Consider the following 23,486-nt stretch of genomic DNA (forward strand, 5'->3'; position numbering starts at 1 on the left):
AATTTTAGCATGTTATTAATGCTCATTTCAGGTGTCTGTGTGTGCCGTGCTCATTTATATATATATTTTTTTCTGCTGCACGTTAGTGTTTCATGCAGACGTTTTAAAGGTTATAACGAGTTGGACTGCAATTGTGAAGTTCTCTCGTCGGCAAGTATCTTGTTTACATGCCCTTGTTTTGCTGTGTATGCTGTGGGCCATGTTTGTGTGTGCCAATATCCTCTACATTTTTGAAAAGCCCCCTCACTCCGAAGAAAGTTTCTCTTTCATGGTATATTCTGAACCAAGTTAGGTACTGCTGTAGATATTTTAGCTCTGTGAGCTGTTCTTGGTATTGTAACACATAACACATCTATTTAAAAAATCCGATGAAGTGTAATGTTGGTGTAGGTCTGAAACTGTTCTAACTGAAACCTCCGAGGTCCGGAAGGGGATGTTCATCGTGTTTCACTGTTGCAGTCATTACTCTTGGGTTATCCTGCTGGTAGGCTACCTGCAGTCGGCCTGAATTCCAAAGTCTTGGTCCGGCGTTGGTTGCTGTCGCCTCTTCCCTGACGTCAGTGTGCCAGGGGTATAAAAGATGCAGCCGACGCCATTTTCTCCAGTATTTCTTGCCGCGCGGTGCCCGAAGCAGAAGCAGTTCGCAAGTGCCAGTCGGCCGACTCCTGAGATTTTTGTGTTCGAATTTCAGATCTGAAGTCTTCATTTAAAGCTAAGTACCCCGTTGGGGAAACTTTTTTCTTGCTCCAGACTGATGTCAGAAAAAGTTAATAATAATTTCTTGTGGGAAGCAAATACCTCATAAGGACTTTCATTCTTATTGTATTCCTTGCCTAGGCCCTGATCATGATGTTGCTAATTGCAGGTTTTGTGCTAGATTTAACCAATGCACTATTAAGCGTCGGTACGATTTTGCATTTCATTACTTTGGCCAAAGATTTAATTACATGATGTCGTCGGATAGCCATCCGACTACCGCAATTCACAAGAAATGCAAGGAAAAGGACAGGCATCCGAGGTCCAAAACTGACGACAAGGCTTCTTCTAAGCCAGTCGCCGGTTCTCAGTGAGGCGCTTTCGCAGCCCCTGACACCCGCTACCTCACAGCCACAGGCCGCTTCCGACTCCCACGTAGAGCAGACTAGGCCGCTGGAAACTCAAGTTACTGGACACTTGGAAAATTTTCCCTCAGATGGGTCTGGAGCCGCTGAGCAGGCCTCGGCTTCTGAGGGTGTTTTCAGGCCTACACAGTTATATGTAAAACCGACTACAGCTTCAAAGGCAAAGACTAAAGCACCACTAAAGACAAAGAAACAAGTGCAGCAAGCCCATGGACAGGCCTCCATGCCTAAAAACCAGATGCTCAAAATGGCCGAAGACCTAATTACTTTGATCAGGGGTTCCCATCCCCCTCCTGATAAGAGGCCTAGGCAAGAGACAGAATATGAATCTTCAGATCAGGTTTCCATTTCGTCTGACCCCTCTTCTGAACAGGAATACTCTCTTCCTCCCTATGAGGACTCTGCTGCTGAAGAATCTATCCCTTCAGCCTCTCCTCCTGAGGATTATTCTTTTGGAGAAACCCTGCATACCATGAGGGAGCACTTCCACTGGGAGAGCCAAGACTACTCAGAATCTAAGAAAAGGCTCAGAGACTTTCTTTTACTACCTCAGCACAGGCCTCTTGCTATCCCCCCTGTTTTAGACATTGTAGATGATGTATTTTCAGAGCCTGTCTCCTGACTCTTTACCCCCTGCACCTGTTAAGCCAGACAGATACTATAGGGTTCCAGATTCACATACATTTCTTTATAAAAACCCTGCTGCTGACCCAGAAACTATTTCTCAGGGTCCCAAAGGGGTCAAGGCTTCCACTGCAAAAAACCCTATCCCCTCTGATAGGGATTCAAGGGCACTGGACAGATGGGGGAAAAAGGGTTACACTTTTGCTACCTTGGCTGTGAGGGCTTTAAATTGTCAATTTCATATACTTAAATATCAGCAATACTTAATGTCACTGCTTAAACAGAAAATATTAACAAATTCTGAATGTGCAGAAAACAAGGAAATGCAGGATTTATTGCATGCAAATGAACAAGTGGGAAGGCATACTTTGCAATGTGGTTTTGATTCTCTGGAGGCCTCTTGCAGGGCTGCTGTTATGGGTTCTGTCATTAGGAGGCATGCTTGGTTAAAGGAATAGAATCTGCCTGATCATGTTAAAGCAAAATTATTAGATGCTCCATTACAGCATGATACTTTGTTTGGTGTTAAAGCAGAAGAGGTGTTGAAGAAAATGGAGGACAAAGCAAAATCTATGCAGACAGTTAAGGATTTCTTACAGGTGCAGCCACCCAGATTTAGCAGGAACTGGCCCACAAAGAATTGGTCCTTTCCAGTGTCAGACAGGCCACAAAGAGGCAGATACAGATGCCCCAGAGGCAGACCCCAGCCCCAAGGCTCATACAAGCCTAAACAATGGGGTGCTTCTACCTCCAAAAGTGGAGAAGACAAATCACAGCCATACAGGAAACAGTCCCAATGACTTTCCTCTGCCAGCACCAAGCACTTATCTTTTGGCAGCCCCCTTAGGGGGGAAAAGTAGCACTTTTTTCACAAAATTGGCACATGATCACCCAGGAAAAATGGGTCTTGAATATAGTGTCTCAAGGCTACAGGTTCCACTTTCACACCCTGCCAAGGGCAAAAGGTATGCCAGACCTGCCACACAATCAATGGGCAGAGGCACAAAAGCAAGTTTCATCCCTCATGGACATGAGGGCCATTCAGCGAGTACCACAGCAAGAGCAGGGACAAGGATTTTACTCAAGACTTTTCTTGGTACCCAGAAAGAACAAAGCCTGGAGACCAATACTGGACCTATCTATTCTAAACACATTTCTGGACGTTCCAAAATTCAAAATGTTAACTCTGCAGCAGCTTCTGCCCATGCTGGGCAAGAAGGCTTGACTTGTAACTTTGGACCTAAAAGAGGCATACCTGCATATTCCAATCAGACAATCTTGCAGAAGATACCTCAGATTCATAGCTGGCTCAATTCACTACCAATTCTCTGCACTGCCCTTTGGCTTATCTACTGCGCCCAGGGTCTTCACAAAATGCCTGGCACCAGTAATTGCATTTTGCAGACAAAGAGGAATTCAAATATATCCTTACTTGGACGACTGTCTTATTCAAACAGAGAACAAGGACATTCTACTAAAGCATCTGGCATTTGTAAAAAGATTACTAATTTGCCTAGGGTACACAGTAAATGAAAATAAATTAAAACTAGTACCCTCTCAAGAGATAATATTCCTGGGTGCAAGCTTAAATACAACTGCCCAGATGGCTTATCTCACACCAGACAAACAAAGGCAACTGACTTCTTACTTCAAAATGTTGGCAACAAAGACCCAGTTATCTGCAAGAAAAATTCTGCAGGCTTTGGGCTTCATGGCATTCTGCATTCTGCTAATTCCATATGCCAGACTGCATATGAGGAAACTACAATGGTATCTAAAAAGTGTTTGGACTCAACATTGCCACAGCCTGGAAACATTAATTACCCTCATTCCCTGCCTGCAACAGGAGTTTCGATGGTGGGCACAGGCCTGTCACCACAACAAGGGACAGCCATTCACTTTACCCACAGCCAGGCAGACACTAACAGCAGATGCATCAGATTATGCCTGGGGGGCCCACATTGCAGAAAAATGTATTCAGGGCACATGGCCCGCAAGACAGATGCATCTTCATATCAATCAAAAAGAGATGCTAGCTGTTCAAAATTCCCTGACAGCTTTCAAGGATCTACTTCATCCAGGACAACTACTGATAAAGACGGACAATACTACAGTCATGTGGTACATAAAAGCAGGGAGGCACACATTCCTACCCCTCTGCAGACAAGCCATGACTTTGTGGGACACAGCATTGACTTATCAAGTTCACCTGCAAGCACAATTCCTGCCAGGAAAGATAAATACTCTGGCAGATGAACTAAGCAGAAACCTCATGGATCCCCACAAGTGGAAACTAGATCCACAAGTCTTCAGCATGATAACAAGGAAATGGGGATGCCCAGACATAGATCTATTTGCCTCCCCTCACAACTGCCAACTACAGAGATTCTGCACAAGGACTTGTCACAAGCAAGCATGGAAAGTGGATGCCTTATCCTTCAGCTGGAAAAACCTAACAGTATATGCCTTTCCTCCACTGCCTCTCCTCCCCAAGGTACTCCTAAAGGTCAGACAAGAGAAGCCAAAAATGATACTGATTGCCCCAGACTTTCCACGCCAGCACTGGTACCCAATCCTAAAGAACTTGTCTCAAGGTCCAGCCTGGACATTGCCTCAAATTCCTGACTTACTGACCCAACAAAACAATCAGATCCTGCACAGCCAACTCAGTACCTTAAATCTGGCAGCATGGCGGATAATGTAGCCATTCAGAACACTCCTCTCTCCAAAGCTGTGATGGATGTTATTTTGGAGGCCAGGAGGCCCAGTACCAGAAAATCTTCTGCAGAAAAATGGAAGAGGTTCTGTGCTTGGAACCAGGCACAAGGAATTGACACGTTTGTTCCAAACATTCCTCAGATTTTACAATACTTAACTGAGATGCTGGCCAGAGGCCTATCCTTTTCATCAATTAAGATCCATGCCTCTGCCATTTCAGCCCATTACAATACGGAACCACCCATCTTTTCTCATTCTTTAATAAGCTAGTACCTCAGAGGGGCCAAAAACATAAGACCTCCAAGGAAAGCACCAATACCTGCATGGGACCTCAATTATGTCTTGGAAAAACTCACACTGCCTCCTTTTGAGCCAACCTCAACAGCTGATATAAAATTCTTATCCTGGAAAACAGCTCTATCCTAGCAATAACCTCTGCAAGACGAGTCTCGGAGTTACAGGCACTCATGGCTGTGGAACCTTTTATCATTTTCCATCCAGACAGGGTTTCTCTGAGGACAAACCCGACATTTATGCCTAAGGTGGTGTCCAGTGTGGCCCTTAACCAAACCATTCACTTGCCTACCTTTTATCCAAACCCACAGAACAAGGGTGAGAGACTTCTGCATTCTTTGGACATACACAGACAGCTACACTTCTACTTGGACAGAACTAAAGCTTTCAGAAAGACTGAGCAACTTTTAGTGGCATATGCTGCAGGATCACAAGGAAAGGATATCTCAAAACAGACTATTTCAAAATGGATAGGCCATTGCATTCATTTCTGCTATTCACAACATGGCAAATCAGTGCCTAAGGACATTAGGCCACATTCAACCAGAGCAGCAGCCTTCCTCAGAGGAGTACCAACCAAAGACATCTTAGAGGCTGCAACTTGGAGTTCGGTGCACACCTTTACAAAGCACTACCACTTACCTCTCTACTCTAAATCCAGAGCAGGCTTTGCCACTGCAGTTCTGCAGGGCCTCATAGCCTCTCCTAATCCTATTTAGCCCCAGCCACCCATCCTCAGCTTTGGGATTCAACCCAAGAGTAATGACTGCAACAGTGAAACACGATGAACATAGTACAGTTGTGTACCTACCATAAATGTAGATGTTCGAGTGTATTCACTGTTGCAGTCCAGGTTACCCTCCCACCATCCCCCTTTCTTTTGCTGGGTCTTATCTGTACTTCTCTATTCTATACAACCTATGTGGTGTATTTGCTTGTAGATGAAGGAAATGATTACCTTAGTGCATGCATGTTTATTGGCATCATTTTTAGCCTACCCTTTTGGGGGCACCTGACATCTGGGGCAAGAAAAACTGAAGAAAATGGCGTCAGCCGCATCTTTTATATCCCTGGCGCACTGACGTCAGGGAAGAGGTGACAGCAACCAACGCTGGACCAAAACTTTGGAATTCAGGACGACTGCGGGTAGCCTGCCAGCAGGGTAACCCAAGACTAATGACTGCAACAGTGAATACACTCAAACATCTACATTTATGGTAGGTACACAACTGTACTTTCTGCTGAGTCAGTGTAGCAGGAGCATTCGTTATGAATGGAGAATACTATATAATTTCATCTTTGGTACCCATTTATTTCCACTTATATATATTATTAGCATTGATATTTTGCAATAACACTGGTCTTGTACGAACTAACCGTTCGCTCAGGTCTGCTAGATTGTCTTACTCTAACACATCAGTAGCTTTAGTGGTGTTAATTGTACCGTGCCAGATTTTTCAGTTATGGACATTGAAATTGCTTTATCAGCATAGGCAGTATGATTAGATACTAACTTGATTTCAGGGCTGTATGGTTTAATGTTGCTCCTTGTTTAGCTTTATAACGTGTTTAATGTATCTCCTCTAAACATTCCTGTGTCTATTTTTAGTACCACTATTATGCAAGGATATGATCGGAGTTCACACCTGTGGTTAGTTGGGCAAGCAGCAGCTCAATTCAGTCATGTTTTTGGACCAGTATAGCATTGTATTAGTGCTTTAAAAACATTGAAACACCTCCTCCATATGCTTTATTCAGAGCTGAGGGGGATCAAAATGTATGAAAGGCACTGTAGACTTTAATAGCCAGAGTGATTACTACGGTTCTGAACTATGTTTCTGTGACTGCATATAGGTGTGTGAATTTTCTAGGGTAAGGAGTGCTTCCAGGTAATATTTTTTTTTATATTTAAACTACTAGCATTGAGAAGAAGCACCTTTAGGTATTTCTGACTGATTTTTATTATGTTGGCGGGCTTAACTTGGCATATCCTAAAAAAGGCACTATGGTGACAAAGTTTTTGTCAATATTCAGAAGCCAAGTGGTGATAAGTGCAAACCATCTCTTGAAAAGCATAGTGGCTTGTCGGTTATGTCTACCCAAGCTGTCAGAGATTGAATCCCCTTGTTGTGACACCAGAAATTAAGCCATTTGTTGAAGTAGGTCATTTTTGCTGGTCCTCCCGTATAATCATTGCTGAAGGTAGGATGCGACTCAAGGCTAGATTCATACCCACCTGAGACACATGTATTCAGAGAGCTCCATGTCCCTCTTCATATAGTCCAGTGATGTATCATGGACTATGACCGTCATACTGGTTCTTGTGTTTTAAAGCCACAAGTGCGTGTGTGTGTATGTGAATGCAAGCAAGGGGCAAGTGTGTGTGTGTGTGTGTGTGTGTGTGTGTGTGTGTGTGTGTGTGTGTGTGTGTGTGTGTGTGTGTGTGTGTGTGTGTGTGTGTGTGTGTGTGTGTGTGTGTGTGTGTGTGTGTGTGTGTGTGTGTGTGTGTGTGTGTGTGTGTGTGTGTGTGTGTGTGTGAATGCAAGCAAGGGGCAAGTGTGTGTGTGTGTGTGTGTGTGTGTGTGTGTGTGTGTGTGTGTGTGTGTGTGTGTGTGTGTGTGTGTGTGTGTGAATGCAAGCAAGGGGCAAGTGTGTGTGTGAATGCAAGCAAGTGTGTGTGTGTGTGTGTGTGTGTGTGTGTGTGTGTGTGTGTGTGTGTGTGTGTGTGTGTGTGTGTGTGTGTGAATGCAAGTAAGGGGCAAGTGTGTGTGTGTGTGTGTGTGTGTGTGTGTGAATGCAAGGGGCAAGTGTGTGTGTGTGTGAATACAAGCAAGGGGCAAGTGTGTGTGTGTGTGTGTGTGTGTGAATACAAGCAAGGGGCAAGTGTGTGTGTGTGTGTGTGTGTGTGTGTGTGTGTGTGTGTGTGTGAATGCAAGCAAGGGGCAAGTGTGTGTGTGTGTGTGTGTGTGTGTGTGTGTGTGTGTGTGTGTGTGAATACAAGCAAGGGCAAGTGTGTGTGTGTGTGTGTGTGTGTGTGTGTGTGTGTGTGTGTGTGTGTGTGTGTGAGAATATAAGCAAGGGGCAAGTGTATGTGTGTGTGTGTGTGTGTGTGTATGAATACAAGCAAGGGGCAAGTGTGTGTGTGTGTGTGTGTGTGTGTGTGTGTGTGTGTGTGTGTGTGTGTGTGTGTGTGTGTGTGTGAATGCAAGCAAGGGGCAAATGTGTGTGTGTGTGTGTGTGTGTGTGTGTGTGTGTGTGTGAATGCAAACAAGGGGAAAGTGTGTGTCTGTGTGAGTGTACGTGTATGAATGCTTACTAAGCTGGGCATTAATCCCTACATCACTCGATGGGTTGCCAACTGGCTTACTGACAGAACCCACACTGTAAAAGTAGCCCACTCCAAATCCAGCTTCTGACAAGTCAGAGTACCTCAGGGGTCAGTCCTGGGACCGCTCTTGTTTGGCATCTACTTCTCTGAAGAACAGGCCAATACTAAGGGATTCTGGCTAACAAAGTTCACAGACGACTGCAAACTGGGAGCAATTATTGAATCCCCGAATGTTGTGGATACTCTATAAAAGGGCCTTACAGTAACAGATGCTTAGTGCCAGAGCCATGGGCTCAAGCTCAGTGCCAAGAAATGTATAGTTATCCCCTTTGGGAAAAAACATGTACCCGTTCTTTGACATGCTACACTTAAAGAAATCCCAATCCCTCAGAGCTACACGCTCCAGGGATCTAAACCTTGTCATCACAATAAACAAATGCTGGAGGGGTAAGTTCCTGACTCAGAGACTGCCCAGACTCTGGAATAGACTGCCCATGCATGTCAAGCAGACCGCCTCTTTGGCCCTATTCAAACGGAACATTGACGATTGGATGGGAGAAAGAAATTAACCCCGGGGATCATGTCACTCACCCTGCTAGACAGGGGTCCAGGGTAGAAAATAGTGTGGAAGTAATAGCCAGGGAATTGTTATGGCTAGGATTGTATAAGCCCTAGGGCTGATAGCCTAGTACCAACCTATGAACCTATAGTTAACAGACTGCTATCAGAAGGAAGAAGCCCTTGGGTCATTTTAGCTTTTGCCAAACAAACTTTGTGTCTGTGTGATAAGGGGCAAGTGTGTGCACATCTGTGTGATAAGGGGCAAGTGTGTGTACGTTTGTGTGATAAAGGGCACTCTGCCAGTATCTGCTTAATTTTACAAAACCACTTTTATCTCTAAAGCTGCCCCAGAACAATCTGGTAGTTAGATGTAACTTTAAATACACTATACTGGTATGTTCTTCATATACTGAATTGATAAAGTCTGTTTTGTGATTTATGATTTAGTGTTGAATTGTCACTTAATTCCATTAGGTACTTGTGTGCCTTTGCTGGGTAATTTTTTCCCTGTGGTTGTGGAACTGTGTAGTTATAAAGACAGGAAGAATTAGATTGTTCCCAGGTGGTGTGGGCATGGTTGCTTAACCCTCCCCTCAAAACCGTAACACCTTTAGTTTTGCAGCCATGTTTGGATGGATTTGGATCAGGGTGATTGCAGTTTATAGGTCTCCTTTTGGCTGGGATTTATGTAAGACCCCTAAAGTGGGAAGGAGGAATGTTTAAAAAATGAAAAATCCTTCATGAAAGGTCTGAGGTGGAAGATTGTGTCTGTGGTTATGCTGTTAAGAACTGGAAATTCCTGTGTTAACACTAATGTACAGTAGAGAGTTTATTGCACTGTGCTGTAGAAGCTGAATCTGTGGACAGGTTTACTGGGCTGTGTAAAGTAGGGCTCACTAGTGTTGGATTAAAGTACTTTAATAATGTTGTAGGTGGAAAACTGTTCAATGGGTGCATTTCATGTACAATTTGAATGGAGCGACTTGATGTGTAAGATCTGTATAGGCATGTGTTTCTGTTTCTGATGTCTGCACAGCCAAAGTACATAATTACTCATGCATTCCTCGGACGAAGGCCTGGTGTCATTCTTGGTGTTGCCAAACAAACTTGTGGTTATGTGTGTGAAAGAGTGAGTGTGTGAGTTGAGTGAGTGTGGTGTGTGAGTTGAGTGAGTGTGTGAGTGTGGGGAGTGAGTGAGGGTGGTGTGTGGGTGGGTGGTGTGTGGGTGGGTGAGTGAGTGTGTGGTGTGTGGGTGGGGAGTGAGTGTTGGGAGTGAGTGTGGGTGAGTGTGGGTGAGTAAGTGAGCGAGTGTGCTGAGTGAACGAGTGTGGTGGTTGAGCGAGTGTGGTGGGTGAGCGAGTGTGGTGAGTGAGTGTGGTGAGTGAGTGGGTGAGTGAGTGTGGTGAGTGGGGTGAGTGAGTGTGGGTGAGTGTGGTGGGTGGTGAGTGAGTGTAGTGAGTAAGTGTGGGTGGTGAGTGAGTGTAGGTGGATGTTGAGTGAGTGAGGGTGGTGAGTGAGTGAGTGGGTGTTGGTGGTGAGTGTGGTGGGTTAGTGGTTGAGTGTGGGTGAGTGGTTGAGTGTGGGTGAGTGTGGTGGGTGAGTGAGTGGTTGAGTGTGGGTGGGTGAGTTGAATGTGAGTGGGTGACTTGAATGTGGGTGAATGAGTGAAGGTGGTGAGTGAGTGAGTGTGGGTGAGTTAGTGAGTGTGGTGAGGGTGGTGGGTGGTGAGTGAGTGTGGGTGAGTGAATGTGGGTGAGTGAATGTGGGTAAGTGAGTGAGGTGTGGTGGGTGAGGGTGAGTGTGGTGAGTGAGTGTGGTGGGTGAGTGTGGTGGGTGGGTGTGGTGGGTGAGTGTGGTGGGTGGGTGTGGTGGGTGAGTGGGTGTGGTGGGTGAGTGTGGGTGGGTGAGTGAGTGTGGGTGGGTGAGTGAGTGTGAGTGAGTGTGGGAGGGTGAGTGAGTTGAATGTGGGTGGGTGAGTGTGATGGGTGAGTGGGTGTGGTGGGTGAGTGAGTGTGGGTGGGTGAGTGAGTGTGGTGAGGGTGGTGGGTGGTGAGTGAGTGTGGGTGAGTGAATGTGGGTGAGTGAGTGAGGTGTGGTGGATGAGGGTAAGTGTGGTGAGTGAGTGTGGTGAGTGAATGTGGCTGAGTGTGGGTGGTGAGTGTGGGTGGTGAGTGTGGGTGGGTAGTGAGTGAGTGTGGGTGAGCGTGAGCGTGAGTGAGTGTGGTGAGTGAGGTGTCTGAGTGAGAGTGAGTGGTGAGTGTGGTGAGTGAGAGTGAGTGTGGTGAGTGTGGTGAGTGGTGTGTGGTGGGTGGTGAGTGGTGGGTGGTGGGTGGTGGGTGGTGAGTGGTGAGTGAGTGTGGTGGGTGGTGAGTGAGTGTGAGTGAGTGAGTGTGGTGGGTGAATGAGTTGAGTGTGGGTGAGTGTGGTGAAGTGAGTGGGTGAGTGTGGTGAGGTGAGTGAGTGTGTGTGGGTGAATGAGTGAGTGTGGGTGAATGAGTGAGTGTGGGTGAGTCTCATTTTTTGATGTAATTTCTAAATTTTGTAAACTTTGTTTTTGTATTGTCATATTGCTTTACATTGCCCTACCGATATGTGACAAAGTACAGGCAGAAGCATAGTAACAGCTGCAAAAATTAAGAGCATAAATTTGCAATAACCATGCGTATACATTCATTGTATGTTTTTACATAAGAAGCAGATGTCTGTCACAATTAATCGACAACACTACATCAGATTACAAGAAGTATGCAATACCGTATTTTTTTAAATTATGTCTTAAAAAAGCATGTTGGTGCTGTCATGCAAGTCTGTGAAATATTTCATGTTTATAGTGTGTCATTTGTTAGCTATTTAACCAAACGGGAAGGAAAAATAAGTGGGAGTTTGATGCTTTGCAAAATGGTGATTATTCCCAGTGCTATGTAGCTTGGTTCTAAATTTGACAGGAGTGCAACAAAAAAAGTGTCCCACTGTAAGGAGGGAAAGGCTGACAAGAAAACAGTACATTACTCTGGTCACCTGCTGTGAGCTGTCAATCACATGCAGATAATGGGTCAAATTACCCTTAGCTCTTTGACAGCTAGGGAAGGTAGGTGTGAAGTGGGAGGGGAGATGCCTTGAAGAACTAGATTTCAGCCTTCACAAAAGAAAGCAAGTTAGCATTTCTAAGAAACAAAAGCAATAAAATGCACTTTTCAGTTCTGTTCTGTAGCATTTGCACTGTTTGTGTTTGAAGTAATCATTGAAAAAGGATAACATTTTAACCAAAAGTAGGGGACTTTAAGACAGCAGTGAATGCCTGTTAAGTCAATGAAGTAACAGCAGCTTAAGGGAAAACGTGGCAGATCTGATGCATTTTTTTTGGAGACAAACAATGCATTCTGGGATACTTAGAGGCAGAGTAAACAGTCTGAATTATTTCAAAATGCCCCCATGTGGTCAGAGTCAGAAATTGCATATAAAAATATCTAAAAAGCTCTAAATAGTCCCAGAGTGCTGTTAAAATGTAGGAAACACCTAACCATGATGAAATAAATATGTTTTTTTTTTTTTTGAGTCTGAGGGTGCGGTTGTCCTTTAACCTATCCCCCTCTACTATTAAATGGTACTCTAGGTATCTCTCTAATAGACAGCAGTCAGGAAGATGGCAGTCCACCTGCTCCCCTTACTTATCGATTCACACTAGGGTCCCTCAAGGCTCTATTCTTGGCCCTGTACTCTTCAATGTTTTTACCAGCCAATTGCACACTTCATGTACAACATCCTCCCTCATACAATACGCAGACGACTCCACCCTTATCACCTGTTTTGGCAACTTTTTTAACCTCTTATCTACTACTCAGCATAGCTTTCTATCCATAGAAAAATGGTTAATCAACAACCAACTTATACATAATCCCAAGAAAATTAAACTCTTTCTTCCCAAATCCCTCCCCCACCTCAAAACAACCTTCAACATTTCATCTCTTGATAACACCATTATACAAGCTGACTCACATACTAAGCTCCTCGGTGTTATCATTGATGACCAAATAAAATGTGATACCCATATACAGCACTGTATCAAAAAGACAAATCAAAAACTCAGCCTACTCTACAGACATAAAAAATACCTATCCCAGGATGCAAAACAAACACTAGCTCAGGCCTTCCTCCTTCCTTGTCTGCTGTATGCCTTTCCTATCTTTACACATGTACAATCCACTCTTAGCAAAACTCTGTCAATCCTTTTACAGTGTTGCCAGATTTGCCAGTAACCAACCTTACAAATCACATCACTGTCTTGCTGTAAATCAGCTCCACTGGCTTGACATCAGAGGATTACAACTCTGAACTGTTAATAAGCTGCTTTCTGTTATCAAAGGGTACAGGTTTAATTCCTCTGACCTTCATTTGCCTGCTGTGTGACTCTGAGCAAGTCACTTAACTAGACAGTGCTCCCGGGTCACCTCTGAAAAGGGACATGTGTCCAGTGAGGCTTACCTGGTTAACAAATGTATAAAATAAAACAGTAATAACTGCATGTAGTAACCATTTCTTTATGTAATGGACTTCATTTACACAGCCACTTGATAATACAGCAGCTTTACTCTTTGTCAACAGACAGCACATCAATGCTTCAGCTGTCAAATCTAAACTATCATCAGTGTCATTTTGTGGCTGCTCGACTCTGAGAAGACTGAGAAGGTCAGTCTAGCTATATAGATATACATATAGATATAAATATAGATATAGATATAGATATAGACATAGATAGAGACAGAGATATAATTCAGTAGTCCAGAGTTCTGGGCATGCCTCCACATTGTGGAGCGTAGGATGGCTTACCTCCCTCCATATAAAAGTTGCATTTTGTGACCTTGAGAGTGTTACTTTTTTGTTTAATGACCTCACAAGGTTTTAGATGTTTTGAGTTTGAATAACCAAGTGTCAAACAGGTGAATATATTAAACCCAATTAAAAGTGTATCACCATTTTACTATACTATTTTACAAGGATTCCAGAACTTATAAATGTGTTATTCACCCGCATATAATCTTTTTTTATAAAACTGTGTAACGAGAGAATACATCCATAACTATCTTCCAAATTCAATAAAACCTACACAGTAGCACTGTGTTTTAGATTCAGTAAGCAGTCCTACACGGTGTGTAGAGCCACACATCACCTCTCAAACAAGGTAAACACCATGGCATGCTAATTACAGCATAAGTAGCTGAAGTGTATGCTAATCAACCAATCCAACATGCAGAAGCTTTTCAACAAGCTATAAAGCAGCCATGTAGACTTAGTGCTGGTTTTCCATGTGAATTCCAAAACCCATTGCAATACAGCAATGAAAAGAAGTTTACACAGAAATAATGTTATGGGCTGCTGCTGCTTTAATTCATTTGTATGTGCAACAGGCTGAAGTCCATGCTGCTGCTGCTGCTGCTAATAGACCATGGCCAAGAAAGACAAGAATTTTCAGACCCCATTTAACTTATCATAGCCTACACAACATGGAAATTGTAGAGCTCTACAGAGTGGATGGAGGCACACTACGGGAGCTCTGCAACCTCTGTTGTCCTCAACTCAGAGCCAGAGCAAACCGAGGGGAACCCATCCCATTGGAAACAAAGGTATGTGTAGCACTTGCAATCTTAGCTACAGGTCCCTTTCAGAGACCAACAGGGGACATGCTGGGGGTGTCACAGGCATTAGCATCAAAGATCCTTGATCAATTCCTGAATGCTATGTTCCAACATGCCAGTGACCACATATATTTTCCCTGTACTCCTGAGGATAAGGCCCGAAATATGCAGGAGTTCTACCATGTGGCACACTACCCTGAAGTACTGGGTACCATAGATTGCACACATATAGAAATTAAGGCACTGGGTACCATAGATTGCACACATATAGAAATTAAGGCACCACCCTGGGAACAAGGTAGGCTTTACATAAACAGAAAAGGCTTTCACTCCATTAACTGCCAAGTTGTGTGTAATGCCAAGGAAATCATCTTGAATGTGTGTGCTGGCAACCCTGGCAGTTACCACGACTCACATATCTGGCACACCTTCCAACTATATCAGATATTCGCTAGGGGGATATCCCACAGTGTCATTTACTGGGGGTTGCAGGTTATGCACTGGAAACATGTCTGATGACACCCATCAGAAATGCACACACACCTACTGAAGAACACCATAATGAGGCACATGCTCAAACCAGAGATATCATAGAGTGTGTATTTGGGCTGCTGAGTCACAGTTCCAGTGCCTAGATACATCTGGTGAAGCCCTGCAGTACAATCCACAGATATGTACTGAAATATTCACAGTATGTGCCATGCTACAAAACATCATCTTGAGAAAACAGCTTGAGCAGAATCAGCAAGGGAAAGGAGCACACATCCCAGCACCAGTATCAAGGTTACCACAGCCACAAACAGATGAGGAGTCAGAGGGCGAACCACCAGCTGCTGTGGGATTTAGGCAGGCATAGGAGTGCTCAATATGCCCTTGCATTGGCTAAGAGACAAAGCATATTACACTCACTCATCACCTAAGGGCCTAAAACCTTCCTCCTATGCACATACATATACTAACATTGATGCCAGGCAACTCTCACAACCTTTACCTCCCCATGTATTGGCTGTGTACTGCTTGCATCAGATAGAGTCACCCTGTGCTAAAACTGTGGCAACTGCTGCATTTACATGGTGAGTTCTGAAACTGGAGTGTATTGTTTGATATGAATGATTGGCATATCTTTGTATTTCATTACCTGGTACTGTAAGTAAGTAAAAGGTGGCAGATTTTTTTAGAAATGACCTTAACATGTGACAACAGAGACTTATTTGACTTAAATGTGTTCATTATTAAGTAGTAAGTCTCAGGCATCAAAGATTCACATAGTCATGCCTCTCAAAAGTACTGATGATCACTGCATGCCCTCTGTTTAGCACCATAGTTTGTACTGGAAAATCATTAAAGAGAGAAGTTAGAAAATAATGATATGCATTTCCGTTTCAAACTTCACAACCCTCTCAAGATCATTCACAATAAAGTGAGGAAATGTTGATGCTATTATCTGTCTAACTTTCTAAGGCCAGTATAAGTCAAAGGTACAATTGCCAGTTCAACATCACAAATGCAGACATACTAAGGTCAATATAAGTCAAAGGTATAATTACTAGTTAAACACCATAAGTCAGCTATGCACCCTGAGCAACAGACACAAAGCTTTTGTATCAAAAACAACCACCACAATGACGAATTGCACAAAAACATGACCAGCCAGTAAATCCAACACAGGTTTATTGTAGAAATCTCTGTCTCTGACATCTCTTATGTATCCCTGAATCTTAAAGACAGAAAACAGGGATATGGCACAGTTATCATCACTTGCACAGAGTGTTGTGGGGGGAGGGGCAGAAAGCCTAGGCTGACATAAAAGGTCGGTGAATGCATGTGAGTAAGAAAGAGAAACAGACAGACATTTGGATAAACCAACAAATGGCAAGTGAGACAAAATGAGTTTTATGCTGAATAGCTGCACCATGTAACTGTCGTGTGTGTGAGACTGTAGGGGTCCTCCAGGTGAAATTGGTGTGTGAGTGTCTGCATGAAGACAACCAAGCTCTGTGCTAGTTCTACATCTTGGTATGTCAGATAGATGTAAGCTGTGCATGGTAGAGGTGGCAGTTCATCATTGTCATCCCTGACCATGAGAATTGGCTCTGCCAGGAGTTGCACTGGCATATGCATGCCCATGGTCATATGCACTGCATTTACCTGAACATGACTGATATCTACTGGATGAGCTCCCTTCACGGAGATGCCCAGGACTACGACTCCATGGGCTGGCATGCCTGCATGTGGACAGCTCACCCACTGATGGACAATGGAAGTACTGCCTCTTTGGGGTGTGATCGGGCACAACCACATTGGCTAACAGCAGATGATGTGACATGCCTATGCCCATGAGGATGCCGCTCCCTCCCCAGCAGACATTCCATCACAGATGATGCTCATTCCATGACAGACATCCCTCATTCCATCACAGACACCCCTAGTTCCAATGTGTCATTCATCCAATCCATTGAATCGGCAACACGGTAGAAGAAGTCATACATGTCAGCCTGTGGCACATCTACAACCCTGAACATTTGTCTGGAGCACCTGGGAACATGCCTGTGCCTTCATGATGGCTCTAAACATCTGTTGAGTGGCATGAGAAGAGACACCTAGATCAGGTGGATGTGAGACAGCAAGCCTCCTCTGAGCACCCCTAGCAATCCTCCTGTGTCACACCTCACCCACACTTTGGCTATGTCCAGAATCAACAGGCACTGAAGCTGCAGTAACCACACTTCCCTCATCAATGGCCTTGCCCTCCACCTGTCCAATAATATTCTAAGGGCTCACTGGAAAGAGTAGGCATAGCCCTACTGGCTCTGTCCAGTGGAATTGCAGGGGATCACTGCATGTCAACCTCAGTGTCAGATTCAACTTCTGCACCTCCTGACTGTGCCTCTGTTTGGTCACCATCATCATCAGAGTCTGCTGATACACTGACATCAGGTAGTAGAGTTCTGAGACTTCCACTGTCAGGATCACCTGTAATAAAAAGCAACAAACACAGGAAAAAATTAATACCTACACTACTATAGTCCAATATATGCTAACAAATGAACAGTGTTGCCCCTATTACAGACAGTACAGCAATACACAGTCCTGACATCAACATCACACACTAAAATATTTTATTAAGTTGCTTCTCAGTACTGACATAAAAATGTTTGGCTTACCATCTGCAAATGAGGTTCTCCTCTGCAAGCCAGATGGTCCTGGAAGAAGTTAAGCAAAATATCACAATTAATAGTAACAAAGGGGGTAATACTTTTACCCCTTTATATGTCCATTAAGTATACTTTCAACAAGAACTTGACTGACAACTCCAACCTATGCTAATCAGTCAGAATGTCTTGTTAACTGTAGCAATCTTCAATCCCCCCCAAAAAGTCTTGTGACACAGAAGTAATGTATTGCTTTTAATTGTTTTACTATATGACAGTATTCAACAAATGAAATACCATAGCCTACCTGGAAGTTCTTCCTGGGACAGGCTTACTGTTCTTATTGCACCAACATCAAGTACATGCTGTTCTGCAGTTTCCTGGGAGCTGTCTGGATCCCTGACAGTGGGCAGGAACTCTTATTTGATGTTAGTAGTGCTCATTAGCAGGCCATCCCCGGTACCCATCTGATCGTGGTCACTATAGCTGCTCTGCTCCATGCAGATGTGATCATGTCAGTAGCTCTGTGGCCGCTCATATGTCCTCATATGGCCGCTGATATGTCCTGCCATGGACACCCACAGCATTAACATCATCCACGATCTGCCACCAAAATTGCATTCTTCGTGCCATATCTCCACATCCTCTTTCAAGCAGGAAGGCACCATGTTGCCAAGAAGCATCCACTACCACTTGAATTTCAGCATCAGTGAAGGGTGGTCTTCAAGGATTGAAATGCCTGGGTAGCATACTCCTAAGTGTTGTAAAAGATAACAGAAACAACAGGAGGGTAATACACATAAGTATCACATAACTACAAAATGGCTGGATGCAAAAAAGGAGATTAACAATAGCAACATATCCTTGCTTGTGCCATAACAGAAATGCAGCTTTACTCCCCACAAAAGAACAGGTAACTGACACATTTTGCTAACAAACCATCTGTGAAATGCTATAGGTGCTATCAAATGAACTGTCCCTGAAACATTTGTACATATTTGTCACAGAGCATTCCATTTTAACATATTTGCAATCATATATACCTGTGAAATGCTGTGACAAACACATCCATGGCATTGGTACACTTTTAACTAATGCATAAGGTGTAAAAGCCTTTGCTTCAGATTTTTCTTAATTACATTCCAGCATATGCAGTATGTAGCTAAGAAAATGCAAGCATGCCTTCTGAAGTTCAGTAATCCTCTGGGCAGATATATCCCAAAGTACTAGCATATGTTCATAAACAAGTCTCCTTGCCTTTGCTTTGCCTGGCTACATGATTGCCTTTTTATATGGTGTAGATTCAGGGCTGTTAGTACAGGGAATATGCAAATGAGATGTGAACTCATTAGAATTGCTGAATCCCAAATACTTGGATCTGTGTATGAGATGTAAACATAGTGCAGGCACTTCCTCAGTATTTGCTTTTAATGGATTGCAACTGTGAATGATTACTGGTGGGAGAAGGAAAACACAACAACACTGCAGGCAGGTTGCCTTACATCCAGTTGGTGTGTCAGGTTAGACCTACAAAGTGTTATATGTAAGGCTGGAAATGTTAGCAAGCAGCACACAATTCACATGTTATGTTCATTAACATCCAACCTGCCCTTCATTTGTTGGCAACCAGATATGATATTATTTCCAGTTAATTTCCTCATATATTTTAAGGTAAATGATATAGAATGGCTTACAGACTGCATGTCTCAGATTTCTGGTCAGATAACTGAAGCATGACCAACAAACATAGAGAGTTAAGACATGGCTGTATATATGCAAGCAATAATCATAACAGGTTATATGATCAGTACTTGCACTACATCCAAAATTAATAAATGTACAAATAACAGTTGTATGGTTTCATATTACTGTAGCTGATGTTACAGTTGGTTGTGTGCAGAATGATTTCAGTTCTTTGTTGCAAAGCTGTTTGTGTGGCAAAGAGGGATAATGCACCCATTCTGTGTTCTGAAGGTTCATTGGAGTGAGAGTTCAAATCCAGATCTATGTAGACATATCTCATGCGAACTATCATTTTCTAGTGTGTATGTCATAGATTGATTTTCCTCATTTCAACTACTCGTCCTTTATTTCTATTGTTTATTTATTTATTTATTTTTGCGGCCGGTGTTTGCAAGATGCGACACTTAGAGCAATCATGGGAACGGTAGAAATGAATGGTGGGTTTGGCTGTGCTTATCTCATTTTCGTGAAGTGTGACAGTGTGCAAACTGTACAACTGGACCATCCAGACAAAACACCTTCAGACAAGACATAGACAGCCAAAAATAGAAACTGGATACATTCAATTAATCGTATTGGGCACTGCTCAAACCTGCTAAGTGGCATTGTGCGGTGGTTAACACAGAGTCCTTTGAAATGATTAAATTAGGGAATGTCATGTAACTAGTCCTGTGGTCACAGGTCTAAGTGTAGGACTGGAGTACAGATGGTCCTGGGTTCTAGTACAGGGTGTGCAACATATATATATATTTTTTTACAGTTTTGACATTGCAGTTTACATCAATGGACTGAAACATAGGCAGGTGTTATTTCAACTTTCTTGTGGCAACAGGTGTAAGTGTAGGACTGCCATACATATCGTCCTGGGTTCTAATACAGGATATTCCATACACTTTTACTGTTGTTCTACTTCCCATTATATTCGCTCTCACTTATAACACTTTAGATAGTGGAGCTGATATTAATTATATATATGAGGGATGAGATACCATCATTGTGTTATCAGACGTATGACTGAAGGTATACTGTGTACTATCTTTCTGTAAGTATAATTCTGCAATCTGGACTTGCATGGATTTCACATTTTCCTAAGACACATATGCAGCTGGATCTATATCCAATAACCTTGCCAGGTCACATACATACATGTGTAACAGCTCATACTGTTATCTGTATTTATGTATGATTTTTGACTATATCTGAGCAGCACTTCTACTGTGGCAAAGATGGAAAATCAACACTGTGGAAGAAAATGTTTTTTTCCCTAATACCTAGGTTTGAATCCAACAGTAAAAAAATCAATGTTCTCAGTGTATAAAGGTAAAAAATGTGTCATTTCATTACATTTATGCCCCCAGTGCATGTCTGCAAAACTAACTCACCTAAAAGTTACTTTCCAATTTCCAATATATATTTTCAGGTTACATCAGGAGACACCCCTCAAACTAAATCCAAGTATCAGATTAACCTTCCAATTGCAATTATTTCATCCCTCACTGCTTGGCTCTGCTGTTCTTCCCTCAACATTGCTCAAACATGTGGCTCAGGTGTACATACTCCAGTAAACATGATAACTGGAATTGGCAGGAAAACATTAGTCTCCATTGCTCTAGGTCTGCTGGTAGACATGGCTGACATTAGTGGGGAAGGTGCCAGGGTTAGGGCGCAGAGGTGGGGTGTTCAGGAGTCTAGGATATTTACTGGACTCCTGGTAAAGCACCACAACCAAAGGCTTCTGCAGGGGGACTATTCTGGCTCCCACTACAAGTCTGAGAAATAGAATAGTTTAGCCCAGACTCTTTCCAGTGCCACCAGTATCCTTTGCACAGTACAGCAATGCAGGCATCATTTTAATGACCTACAGAGGAGAAAGAGGGATACTCTCATCCTATGGTTGGAGGACGTTAGGACTGCAGACATCCCACAGCTGTGTAAGTATCAACTAAAGAGAGTATTTGTAAGACTTAGAAAGCTTAATTTAGGCAATACTGGTATGCATAATTGTCTTCTGTTCTTTCCCCAGCTGCCAGGATTCAGGAGTTCAATGTCTGGGCCCATCAGGCTAGATTGGAGAAACTGAGGGAAGCAAGTGGTATGTATGCAGCAGAAGAGAAGTGTTATTGTACCATTAAAAGTTAAAGATAGTTTTGTTTGGTATTTTATAGAGTTGTATCAAACTGAACATGCATATCCCAACTGTAAAAGCAAGTATGCATCCATTAGTCTATAGCATGAACCATTTATAAGAGTCCAATATGAGACTTTAGTCAGAGGTTATGGGCTCAAATACTACAATTCACAACTATCCAATACTGTTATTTCTTCAATAATTTGTACATTATATTAAAAACTCTATGCCAGTGGCACAAATGCCTTGCTGTAAACTGTAATCTGTATAAATGGGACATGCATATGTACAATATATGTACATTTCAAGGATTACTTTCAGCAATCTGTAGTGTAGTGTATATCTGTTAGGAGGTATACTTTAATGTAAACGTAATATAATAGAGTTGTACAATTGTATTAATGCATTGTATGTCACATATGATGGTACTAATTTTATATCTTTTTTTCTCTCACCTCAACCCTTGTCTCTTTTTTATTTTCTTTATTTTTATTTCATTTTATTTTATTTATTTTTTATTCTATTATGTGTCATCAAAATATGTCTATGCCATCCATGTGTATGTACCACATCACTAAATGCTCTACAGCACAGTGAGGTAGGCCAGACCCAGTGACTCAGCCTGCCCCCACTCCACTGGCTCCACCACCGATGCCCAGCACATCTGAGAGCCAACCTGGCAGCACTGCCTCTGCTGCCCCTGCACTACCTGTGCCCTCAGGTAGTCCTAGCCTAGATGCTGATACGGTGATACCATCTGTGAGCAGTGGCAGAGGTGGTGATTGTATCACCTGCAGCGAGTTGCCAGGGATGGTGCATAGGGTAGTGCTTCTTACCATTGGTGCATGCCTATGGTGGATTGAGAGACTGCTCTCCCTCCTGTTCCATAGGAAGAGGAGGAGGAGGAGATGTCAAGCACTCAGGCCACCAGCAGAGTAAGGTGACAGTGATCACAGTCCAGTGAGTGAGGACTTGATTCTCACTGCTCCAAGCTTGATGGCCATGGGCCTGGGTTGTCCCCACCCTCACCCCAATCATGGTGTTCCCCAACTTTTTGTGTCCATCACCATCTCTGTCTCTTGTCTTGCTTGTCTTGTCTGTCTGCAATTGCTTCCTCACCTAGCCAACTTACCTGACCTGGACATCCTTATGTCCCTTCCTCAACATTCCCCTCTCTCTCTCGCTCTCTCTCAAATAAAAAAAATAAATGGGCACCTGTCCCACAAAAAAAAAAAAGAATAGTCCCATACATAGGTCTCCATTTCGCACACATCTTTTTGACACACTTGATTTGGTCCAATTGGCTATACAACATGATTGCTTTGTGGTCACTTTTTGTGAAGGTGACAGTCCAAATTCAGTTAATATGTTGCACATATTTTCATTTTACACCGTTAAAGAAATGGATAGCTATGGTTCTTTCCTACCTCCCTCCTGCACATTCATGTACTTTTTTCCCTATGTTCTTTCCCCCTGTTTGTTCTCCATTTCACCACTTTTCTATCTACCCCATTTTAATACCTTTATTCTGGTAAAAAATAGAATCACACACAACACAAATAAGTAGCAGAAAAAGCAAAGGATCCCTTCACTTTTTGGCTCCATGTTTGTGCAGCAGCAGTCAGTGAAGACAAAATTCTGCCATTATCTCCGCACAATGCTGCTTAACCCTGATGCGCTATGCCAACAGACAGCAGCACATTCACTGCAAAGAATTCTTATCATTGTCTCAATAATGTTTATTTTAAAGTATTTAAAAGTATCAGATACACCTGGATTTAAATCCAGTATCATCTGGGCCCAAAAAGAAATGTATGAATGCATTAACACATGCTGCCACACAGTCAGTTACACAGCAGGTGTGTTTCATAGTGTCAAAACTAACTGTCAGACTTTTCACAATGAGGCTCACATTTGCATACTGCTTAACTGCATGCAAAAAGGGACAGAATGGAAAATGTGTATCTTGCGCACACATACACTTTGCCAATCATTGAGCAAACCTGCTGCTCACCTCACTATGGAAAAGTAAATATTATTATGTATTAGTGCTGTTTACTGTCCATTTCTTGTCTATGGCATGACATTACATGTGGAAATGTAACAAATTAATGGCCCTATCTAACAATATGTCACATATTTACAATACAGCCATGTGTTGCCTCCCCCCAAGCACTACAACCC

The sequence above is a fragment of the Protopterus annectens genome, chromosome 4.part0, assembly GCF_019279795.1.
Source record: "Protopterus annectens isolate FY-2018-M chromosome 4.part0, PAN1.0, whole genome shotgun sequence".
Taxonomy (NCBI): Eukaryota; Metazoa; Chordata; order Ceratodontiformes; family Protopteridae; genus Protopterus; species Protopterus annectens.